This window comes from Chelon labrosus (assembly GCF_963514085.1).
Source record: "Chelon labrosus genome assembly, chromosome: 3".
NCBI lineage: Eukaryota > Metazoa > Chordata > Actinopteri > Mugiliformes > Mugilidae > Chelon > Chelon labrosus.
This window is the reverse complement of record NC_140339.1, coordinates 12,351,404-12,363,707: the sequence shown is the minus strand read 5'-3', so window position 1 is coordinate 12,363,707 and position 12,304 is coordinate 12,351,404.

Genomic DNA, 12,304 nt, shown 5'->3' with positions numbered 1-12,304 from the left:
ATATACATATATGTGTTACTGCATGTTATTCTAGTGTGCAGTGAGCTCAATGATAAGCACAACTATGAGTGTCACAACAACGACAACAGAAAACCTACCCTTATAAAGTGGGGGATTAAACAAAAAAAGAAGGTGAGCATAGGAATCACAATAAAAAAAGACTTTTGGACCACAGAGACACCTTCGGCCTTGAACGTCAGCAGAGACACAGAAGCAGGGAAAGTTTGTCCTTGCATAGTCTTTGTGCTTGACTCGGGGGGGACATCGTGTCTGGCTGTGTGTTTGAACTTCCGACAGTTTGAATGTACCTCCCAGGTGTCGAGCTACAGGACAGAACTACACAACTTCATAGTGCAACCGGCTGCCACTGCCGCAAAACACCTGCTGAGCTGAGAGACACTCAGTATAGAAAGGAACGAGAAAATATTCACAAAAATCAAAAGTAGAAGTGAGATACAAGGAGAAAGAATGTCAAAACTAATTCAGTGATTTTTATTTCCCCAGTGTTTTCTTGTTGTTTTTGTGTTGCCATTATGCTTTTGCATGTGTGTCCCTGGGAGTCGGGACTTAAACCTTCTACTGTAGAATCCAAGTCCCCTTCAAGGTGTCTCATCCAACATGTTTGTCACGTGAGCACAGCAAGCTGAACAACTTCCAAAGGCCTGGACACAAATGGACACTGCTGCTGGATTCACTTTGCATGAACAAACTGTAAATTGTTAAAAGCGTGCTGGGATATGAATGGATATCCCAGCTGGAAAGGCAGATTTATGTTGTGGAAAAGACTCACGGACACGTCTCAGACTCTGCTGAACATGGTTATTGACGGACGGATGGTTGAATTGAGGGTTATTCCTTCTCTTGAGGACAGAAATGAGCCTCGAGCGGACAACTTTCCCCCGTCATGTTACTGTGCGGACATCCTGCTACAGGTCACCCGAGAACCATAAAAAACACTACGGGCTATGTTGTTGGGGCATTGGTGGAGTCTAAATAGTCAGCAGTGTACTGTGAAACCCATTTACCTCGGTGTAGCATTACATTTTATGTAGCTCAAGTGCATCTGTTAAATGGCTGAGTATGTTACTTGTCTTGCAGAGCACAATATTATCATGGTTCAGTGTTTAGAGATGGTGTGTCTGTTGCATTTATTCATCTTGACGACAGCCATGTTCAGGGAGAAACCTGAGAAGACACAAATCGATTTCCACACTTGTAGAGCTCAAAATACACGCTCCTATTCAGCCAAAACAACACTAAAGCTGCTGCAGTCAATATTGTGATAATAATACAATCAAATGAATGTAGAACGGATAATGATGAATGCTTAGATAATTATTAATTGACTCTACTGTTCCCCTGAGGTTTGTGTCACATTGTAGCGTCTTTCAGATCATAGCTTTGTTTTTTTTTTGCAAACTAGTCTGTGCAGATTACCTTTCCTGACTGTGGTCGTCAGTTTCCAGACAGTCAGCAGATAGGCCGAGTTGGTTAGTGAACTCTATAATGTGCCAGATATTTCCCAACTAGGAGTTCAATAAGGAGAGATCAAGTAGGTGAAGGATGAACATTTATTGAGGACACTTGAACATGAAAGGTAATAGTTTGGCGGTCAGACTCCGAGAGTGAGGGTACATTAGAACTGAATCTCAGATGATGCAGGTAGATAGGGACGCAGGTAGTTTAGACGCTGATGGTGGTGGAGAAGAAGAAGAAGTTTGCAGGTGAGTGAAGGAGACCTCTGATGAAGACCTCTAGGATGACCGTGGAGAGGCAGAGATGCGGAGGAGGAGGGTTGTGCAACGAACAGCCTGCTAATGGAGTGACAGATTGACAGCGACTTTAAAGCACAGGGACGAGGGAATGATCAGCTTGGAGAAGGCAAATAGTTCTTTGGATGGCGGTAGTGATTTTGACAGCATGGGAAAATGGAAGAGATAAGGAAGTAGAGCGACAGCTCACATTCGCCAGAGGGGAACAGATCATGAGGGCACAGATCTTCCTTATTGAACTTTTGCCCAAGTTTCATTGGATGGAAACCAAAACAGAGATACAGAGAGAGTTCATTAACAAAGGATCTGTTCTAGTTAACATCACAGTAAGCCATGGCAGTGGGCCAGCATGCACAATACCAGAAAACCTAACTTGTGTAAATGCAATGCAGCTGTTTTTCATCTTATCAATTACTTTTCGTGCTGTGATGTATCAAATGTCTGGGGTGGAAGATGTCTGCTGGACTTACATTCTGACAAACTTGCATTTGAAGGAACCTACATTGTGTTGGGTTTGCATTTTACTACACTTATGTTCTCTTTAAGGACTATACAACTCACAAGCTTTGCCTCATGTGGACCAACATCTACAGGTCTTATTTTGCAGAAGGTCAGATTTAGAGCAAGCAAGCTCCTGAATCCCAAGACGACAGAAATTCTTGAATGGGATTCATTAAAACAGGACTTCCTTAATTAAAGAACAAGCGTGTATGTTTATGGGGGGGAATCTATTAGTCGACATTGAATATAACTTTCTTAATTATGGCTTTGTTGGGGCAAAAACTCGTGAATGATTGTCTTCGGATCAAGTTCCAAGCTCAGAATAAGCTTAGAACATGTCTTGTCATGTTTCCAGAATGAACAAACCAACCACCGACTCCAAAAAAGGCCTTCCATGAGTGTCAGTTTCTCCAAAACGCTTATAAAGGTAAAGGTCACAGAGGGGTAGTCAGTTGGCTGCAATGCAAAACCTCACCTTGAGAGGCCAGTACTTGTTACACACTGGCCCTTTAACTTAAGATTTTCACATTTAAAACACAGATTGAGAGATATAGATAAGGAGTTTCTACACACAAAGTTAAATATGAGTGAGGGGTACTTGAGCTTGATTGTAGAAAATTGATCTCCGTCTCACAGCACCCTGTAGGGTTTTTCAGTTTGAAAGATGGATGTTTTGTGCATGAGGAGACTACATTCTACTTTAATCAACTTCCCCACAGAGTTGTATTTATTCTCTTTGTGACAGAAATGTTTTCCTGTCTAATTACTTAATAGGGAACTGTGGCCATGTAATCAGCAAGCTTTTACCCATTTTTATTCACTGTGATTGGCAGTAGTGATTGCCATTATCAATCAGCATGTTTGCGTAAGATATTACTTTGCTGGCAAAGGAGATTTCTTACAGCTTTTTGAAAATTGTGTACAAACTCAGATGTCTCAACTGACACCAGAAACTCAGAGGAGAAAATCCAACCAACATAAGCTGACCAATGGAGTTCTTGCAGTCTACATGCACCGTCATCCACAGTATTCCCAATGTATATTTACATGTTTCGAAGAGGTGCATGATGGCTTTGCTTGGAAATCTGCTTTTACACAAAACTGAATTTTTTGAACAAAGCTAAATCAGTCATGTCCTCTGATTTTGTCTTTAACGTGTGTCTGAAGTGAATGTTGGTGTGTTATGACGGTGGGAGCATCATGGTTTATGGTTGCTTTGCTGCTTCTGGGACAGCTGACCATTTTAAAGCGTCTACAGACTGTGACATTTCGGCAGTCGTCAGAAAAGTTTACTGCAGCCCACAATGCGTGACACGGATCTAATAAACTTGGGGACGATTTAAAGCGCCATAAGTGCTCTGATCATCCATCTGCTCCTCGATAAAAGCCGGCTAAGCCCTTACTATGGAGTTATGCATGTGTAGGAAACATTTTCCAAAGAAAGGGAAGTTAAGAAGAATGTGGATTCTTTAATTTCAAGACAAAATAATCAAATGGGGGATTTAAATTACATAATAAGAGCAATTCTTTTTTGCATACAGTACACAAACATCTGTTTGTTGGACATGCCACATTGCTATTTGTAGGTCATGGGAGCAGTCACACCGTTAGACAGTAATACCAAATTCCAGCCACTACTACTAGTATTTTTCCAAGACTATATTTTACAACAGACATCTTTCAAACGACTCTGGCAGTGCGGTGTAGGGCCAAGGATATCATCACATTCTTTCACAGTTATCCTTCCTGTGGGATAGCCCAAAATTGCACAGCGTATGCTCAGATATTAAGGGATTTATCAAGTTACGGACAGAGACGGGGCACTCTTACAGGATAATATCGGGGGTAGCTGTTAACTCTTAGCATGCTGAAGTGCTGAAGCCTAGCACAAGTGGATTGATCCTACCTTAAGCCAACAGAGATGTGGAATGACTTCAGAAGAGCTGTCCACACCAAACGACAAGAGAATACGAATGACTTGAGAATGACTTGTGAGAAAGAGTGGTCCAAATGTCTTAGGTCTGATCCGTATCCAGAAACGTTTGTATGTGCAAAGAAGGTTTGATGGTTATCAAACCCACAAGTTCTGTTATGTTTTTCTACCACCGCTAGGAATGTTTGGAATGGCTCTATTCAATAAAGATAAAAAAAAAAATGTAATTTCCTTCATGTCATTAGCACATTGTGTTCGTCTACAGCTCTGACCTCAAGAGCTATAGACAAACAAGAGCTGATTTTATGAAAATTACAGAAAGCCTAGAAAATCCAAAGGGTTCTTGCCACTGTATACTGCTGCAAATCCAGGGATCATGGCATTGTATTAATTTATTTCAAATAACACTTATGCAAAGCTTCTCTGCTGTGACACTGGTTAGGCTGACTCATACCGGAGACAAAAGAAGAAAAAATACACACTGATCTACAAATACACAAATAAAACTTGCAAAGACAAATGATAGGCTTGTCGAGGCTTTAGAGTCTTGTTGGGAACATGACACCCGCTTGTTTTTGTGCAGTTTTCGGCATTTTACTCGTAAATTTGTTTTTTAAAAGAATGGGCCACGCACTCACTCTCCCATCCATAAGCCTCTTGCATCCACATCCGTCAGTTCAGGCCAATTATGGGGACCCCCCACCGAGGCAGCCTGTTATATCCCTCGGAGAAGGTGTCAAAACTGACAGAAATTGAATCGCGCTTGTACTTATCGTATCAGGAGAATTGAGACGCGGGGTTGTTGTGTTTCTTCAACTTCACGCAAACTTTTGAATCTGTACTTCCAGAAGGAAAGAAAAACTGCAGGAAAAGTAAAGAAATAAATGAAAAACACAGTTAAACACACAGAAAATTCAGTTAAGTTCAGTAACTCGTGGAGGTTGTTGTCTTTTTAAATTTGTCCGGCCATGGCCTCCTTTTGGCAGCCAAAATTACAACGTGAAGCAGCTTCTTTAAACATGCAGTGTGTTATTTTGTGCTGCAAGGGATTTCTTAGACAAAACAATAACAAGATATAGTTGGCGACTTTGCAAAGTAGTATGGGATCAGTTGTTATCTTCACCTTTGATGATAAAAACCTGACTCACGGACATGGTTATGTTATGTCATGTTTAGAAATGGGTCTAATGTTTTGTCATTTCTTCAAACACTCTCTTATCTATCATCCGGTTTATCCCTGGAAGTTTTAGACAACGGGTAATGGGGAGATGATGCCATTGACACACGGCCACTAAATGTGAGGTCTATACAAGGGAAATCAGTCATTAAGACAAACAATTCAGGCAAAGGGCAGACATCAGTCCACGAAAATAAACAGTTGGCAGACTCACTAGGGGGGGTCAGGTGAAAATCTGTTGAAATCAGGCAAACTTAATGAGTAAACAACAAAAAAAAAGACATCGAGAGACAATGTGACAGTGAGAGGTATGGTGTATATAGGTGACTGACTGAACGCAAGTGACGCAAGAGACTGTCTGGAAACTGAACAAAGACAGGAAGTCAAACTAACTGACTGGATGTAATGGCTGAGGATGAAACTGCCGCATTTTACGGCATAAATGATTAACAAAATACCCGCATGAAACATTTTCCTCTGCATTTAACCCATCCGTTCGTACATGCATGAGACAGTGAGCAGTTGGAAGCATGCAAAGATCCACGGGAGCTCAGGGGTTTGGGTGCCGTGCTCAAGGACACTTCTACCGGATGCAGAGGAGGACACACTTCACCTTTGCACATTTCTTCCTATCTGTCCGGTGCAGTGTTGCCAGATACACGATATGAAACCATTTAGTTTCAGGACCTATACGATATCGTCATCTTCATCTTCTGTAAGGCGGGGGGAGGCCGGGTACACCCTGGACAGGTTGCCAGTGTATCGCAGGGCTCTATTGACTGATTGCCATTTGACTGACAATCAGTAAAGCATTGTTTCATTCAAATGGCCAAGTCTCCATGTTAATTCGGTAGGTTATTACAGTGACATGCACGAAGAATAGCTTTGATTTGATTTTAAATGCAATGTCCTAGTGTGTGATTTTTATCACGTTGGTCAAAATACGATTTTAAAGCGACAGTACGATATTTCTTCATTTCCCATATCTGGCAACACTGGTCCTGTGATTCAACCTGCCAAATCTCTAGTCCCAGGCCCACATCTCAAACGACTAGGCAACAGCTACCTGTTGGTTTTCTAACACAACCCAGACACTGATTTATCCCGAACTGGGATAGAAACAGTTTGGTGGCCCAAAATCTGAAAATTGTCACCAGAAAACACCAGAAAACAGAAAACACCAGAAAACATGCACATGGGGAGAATACATATGGGAGAATAAAAGGGCTTTCCTTCCGTCTTTACAGCAGAGTAGTACACATTTATCTCCGTGTTCAACGTAATGTATACAGATACAGATGTGTCAGTGCTGGTGTTGTGTATATTTGTGTGTGCAGTTGCCCTGGCAGCTCTGTAAGCACAGATGTCGCTCTAGTAAATATGGCAGACACAGTTTGAATTTTGTAGCAAGGTCACAATCAGTTCAGAGACACCACACACACGCACCCTGTGTCTAATACTTCCACCAACACTGAAATGCATATATTTATGCCATGTTGCCTGAACTGACAGGAAAAATAGAGAATTAGAGTGAAGAAAAATCAATAGAATATGAAAAAGCCTTGAAAATGGTGATTTTTAATTTAATTTTAAATGCAAAAATATCAGACCGTAGATTTTCGACTAATTCATATTTCCCCAGCTTGATCCCTGATATTTATGACTTGTATTAGGTGAAAGGTTTTGTGCTTGTGTTACTCAATTATTATTTTCTTGTAAATTGTTGGAAAAAAGGTCACACACTCTAATATCTTGTTGGGCCGCCTTTAGCTTTGATTACAGGTGTTGTCACCAGATTTATTTCCATCCAGTGTTGCATTCATTTTTCACCAAGATCTTGTATTGATGATGGGAGAGTCTGACCACTGCACAAAGCCTTCTCCAGCACATCCCAAAGATTCTCAATGGGGTTAAGGTCTGGTCTCTGTGGTGGCCAATCCATGTGTGAAAATGATGTCTCATGCTCCCTGAACCACTCTTTCACAATTTAAGCCCCATGAATCCTGGCATTGTCATCTTGGAATATGCCTGTGCCATCAGGGAAGAAAAAATCCACTGATGGAATAACCTGGTCATTCAGTATATTCAGGTAGTCAGCTGACCTCATTCATTGGGCTCATATTGTTGCTGAACCTAGACCTGAGCAACTGCAGCAACCCCAGATCATAGCACTGCCTCCACAGGCTTGTACAGTAGGCATTAAGCATGATGGGTGCATCACTTCATCCGCCTTCTTGAGGCTACACAGCTGTTCAGTCCCAATCCCTTGAGTTTCCTTCGTATTGTACGTGTGGAAATGCTCTTACTTTTCACTATTAAACATAGCCCTAAGTTCTACTGTTGTTTTTCTTCAAACGTTTAAGGGACTGCTGATCACGATCAATCAGGATTTTTTTCCGACCACATTTCTTCCTCAAAGACGCTTATTGATAAATCCCTTATTTTACTTCCAGTTTTTAATAATGCGTTGGACAGTTCTTAACACAGTTTTAGTCGTTTCATGCATCTCCTGATGCATGCCCATGATTTGACCCTTCTCAAACAGACTAACATCTTTTCCACAACCACAGGATATGTCTTTAGACATGGTTGTTTAAGAAATGAGAAGCTACTCGTTGCATCAGTTGGGGTTAAATGACTTGTTGCCAGCTGAAAGCTAATCGCCCATGCAGTAATTATCCAATAGGAGGTTCGTACCCATTTGCTTAGTTAAATCCAGGTGGTGACTTTTTTTTGGCCAGGCAGTGTACAAACATTTGTATGACTTGTCTTCGGCGAAATGTGGGTGAAAGTTTCAGTCGCCACTGTTGAAGGTGAAGCAGGAAGTAGAAACAAAATGTGCATAGGTTAAGCCATCTATGTCCTGCAGAGGAATAAACCGCATTCAGTTAACTGTGCTTCCTCCATCTAATCCTCTTGTCATGCTGGAGACATGTGTGTTACTTTTCTGCGCTCTAATCATGTGCAGTATCTCCTGTTTTGGGCACATTGCGGATATTTTGTTAAATTTCAGGAAAACGAACTGATTGCTGAAAGGAACTGCAGAAGAATCTATGGTTGTATACTGCACATGAATTAAAATATGTTGTGACCGACTGGATGTGTGTCATGATTTGTGGTTGGAGGACTTTCCGACTCCGGAATTCTGAAGCCCAGCTGACTCTATAAATACTTCGTGGAGCTTTACATAAGTGTGGTTGTCATTAATGTGGCACAGGCTTTCCTCCCTTCCTCTTCTGCAGCTCTAACACACACTTTGTTTCGCAAATAGCTGCTTCTCAGGTTACAGCCCATAGACTGTCGGCATTGCTCAGTGGCAAGATTTTTATTTAAAGAAGCACAATTATGGGAAATGAAATGTTCCAGCATTTACGGATGATAAATGCAGATACATACGGTTACATTTTTGAAAATCCACCGACTTTCCAGGGAGATTCATTTGGGTATGTGTCAGAGCCATTTACTGTATATGTAAGGTCAGAGCTGGAACTGGTCTTAATTTAAACAAAACACCTAATTCTTTTGTGTATTACCTTTAGATGCAGGACAAGATGCATCAGAAAATAGTTTTCTCGTTAAAAAACTATTTTCTCTCATGTGAAAACATGTCACATGAATGCTTTATGGAAATGCTGGGTTCAAAACAAAAATACAGACAATGTATGGACATACACTGATCAGCCACAACAATAAAACCACTGACAGGAAAAGTAAATAAAATTGACCATCTTGTGACAATACAATGTTCTGCTGGGAAACTTTTGAACCTGGCATTTGTGTGGATGTCATTTAGACGTGTACCACCCACACACCTAGACCAGACCAGACCAGGCACCCCCACCCCATAGCAATGACACTCCTTGATGGCAGCAGTCATCCCCAGCTGGATGCAGCCAGACACAGACAAACGCACACAAAAACAGTTTAGGAACAACTCAAAAAAACATTAAAAACAGCACAAGGTGTTGACCTGGCCTCCAAATTCACTAGATCCCAGACTGATCTGTGGGATGCTCTGGAACAAGCCTGATCCACAAAGGCCCCTCCCCTCAACCCATAGGTCCCCACTAATAACATTCTGTTACCAGACACCACAGGACACCCTCAGAAGGCCCATGTCCAACCTCAGATGAGTCAGAACTGTTTTGGAACAGTGGAAAGTGGCCATAATGTTATGCCTGATCGATCAGTCTGTATATTAATAAAAGTTTAAGACATGTTGCTGATTTGGAAACATCTCAGCAAAATGGTGTGGAATTTAGCATGGACTGAATAACATCCCTGGGTGGCACAGCTGGGTCATTTTAAACTCTAACTGATCTGTAGAAACTGTGTTGCTTTGGAGTTTGTGTTTGGACATGCAAAAAGGAAGCTCTCGTGTATCACTTCTAAAGATTATGAGCAATTATCATTTGAACATCAGTAATGATGAGGCATAGAAAAGCAAGGCTGTCAGCTGAACTTAATCTTTCCGGTAATGGTTCTTCCTTGGCCCACTTTACAAATGTGCATAATTTGCAATGCCTCAGGCTTCTGTACTGTATTTACTTTCTTAAGCTGACAATTCAACCTATTCAGTCTGCACAAACTGATTTTTGTGGCCCATTCAATTCAATTTTGCGGATAGGATAAAGCGTATAGCGTGAAGTTGGACCCAAATGCAAGACACTGAGGGGAGGCAGGAGCAGGCAACAAAATTACTTTTATACAAACTCAAAGAAGAAGGCAGGGTATGCAAAAACTTAACTCCAATAAAAGCTAAGCACCAAAACCAAGATGAGAACTCAGGAACACAAGGAAGCATGAGTGTAGGAAAAACAGGACTAACATTACAGGTGACTTGACAGCTGATCTCATTCATTGGGCACATAATGTTGCTGAACCTAGACCTGAGCAACTGCAGCAACCCCAGATCATAGCACTGCCCCCACAGGCTTGTACAGTAGGCACTAGGCATGATGGGTGCATCACTTCATCTGCTTCTCTTCTTACCCTGATGCCCCCATCATTCTGGGGAACAGGGTAAATCTGGACTCATCAGACCACATGACCTTCTTCCATTGCTCCAGAGTCCAATCTTTATGCTCCCTACCAAATTGAAGCCTTTTTTTTCTGGTCAGCCTCACTGATGAGTGGTTTTCTTGAGGCTACACAGCTGTTCAGTCCCAATCCCTTGAGATCCCTTTGCATTATATGTGCGGAAACACTCTTTCACTATTAAACATTGCCCCGAGTTCTGTTGTTTTTCTTCGATTTGATTTCACCAAACGTTTAAGTGATCGCCCATCACGATCAATCAGGATTTTTTTCCAACCGCATTTCTTCCTCGATGGTTCCCCACTATCCTTCCAGATTTTAATAATGCGTTGGACAGTTCTTAACCCAGTTTTAGTAGTTTCTTCAATCTCCTTAGATGTTTTCTCTGCTTGATGCATGCCAGTGATTTGACCGTTCTCAAACAGACTAAGATTATTTCCACGACCATGAGATGTGTCTTTCAACATGGTTATTTAAGAAATGAGCAGCTAGTCTTTGCATCAGTCTGGGTTATATAACTTGTTCCCAGCTGAAAGATAATCACCCATGCAGTAATTATCCAATAGGAGGCTCGTACCCATTTGCTTAGTTAAATTCAGGTGGCGACTTTTTTATGGCCTGGCTGGTGAGACAGGTGAGACTAATGAGGGCGAAGCACACCAGGAGAAACCAATCCAACAAAAAGGGGAAAATACAGGAAGTAAAGGAAGACAAGAAACACCAAGGAAGAACTTTACAAAATAAAAACAGGAAACACAAGTAAAACCAATCAAATTCAAAGAAAATATTCAAAATTTAAAACCATGACACATTATCATAAATTTGCTGTTACCCTATGTTTCCCATAATCACCACTCTCTAGCGCTGTCATTAATCTCTGCAAATCCTAGGAAAAAATAAATTTGGCTCCTCTTAACGCTCCAACTTGTCAGGCTGCAGTCTGGTTCGGGAAAACGAGTGTACAAAAAGTTTATCAGAGCTTTTTTTGCTCAAGATAGCATACTGTTGTGACCCCTGGGAGCAGTGAGACTCAACCAACCCGGATAATTGTTGACCATTACACTAAATCAAAGCTGTGGGCGACTAGCCTGGAAGCCAGACCAAACTTTCCCGCCCATGTATTTTTTTTGTGGTGGAAAGTTGGTCTGGAACCATTCTGTTGGGAACTGCCGGGCCAATCAAAATAGTTTGGATGGACTTAATGCAGTGATGGATGACAGAAGAGCAACAGTGATGTAATCGTCCATGTCATCTGAGCACCGTGGCATTGAGTTTGTTTACAACGCAGTGGCTCTGATTGGTTGTAGAACCACTCAATTGCATGTATGAGTTTTTTTAATCGGTTGAAATACGTCCCATAATGATGTCCAAATGGCCAAATGGTTAGACATTTTCTGACAAGATGATTGAATCCAGCTATGCTAGGCTAGTGGGCGCCAGCAACGTTTGCTAAGTATGGTAATTCTCTGTAGGAATATTGATTACAGCAGCCTCAAATCCAAATGTGCTATACATTATGACCACCTTCCAAATATTGTGTAGGTCTCCCTTGTGCCTCCAAAACAGTTGTGACCCAACAGAGAATGGACATGGGCCTTCTGATGGTGTCCTGTGGTGTCTGGCAACAGGATGTTAGTAGTGTGGGCCTTTGGGTTCTATGTGTTGAGGGGAGGGGCCTCTGTGGATCAGGCTTGTACCAGTGCATCCCACAGATACTTGATCAGTTTGAGATCTCATGAAGTTGGAGGCCAGGTCAACACCTTGTGCTGCTTTTGCATCCTGATAGGGATGGCCGCTGCCCTCGAGGAGCGTCAGATGCTTTTATTGTCATTGTATGTCACATACAACAAAATTATGATGGCTCTCCTCAGAAGACACAAAAGA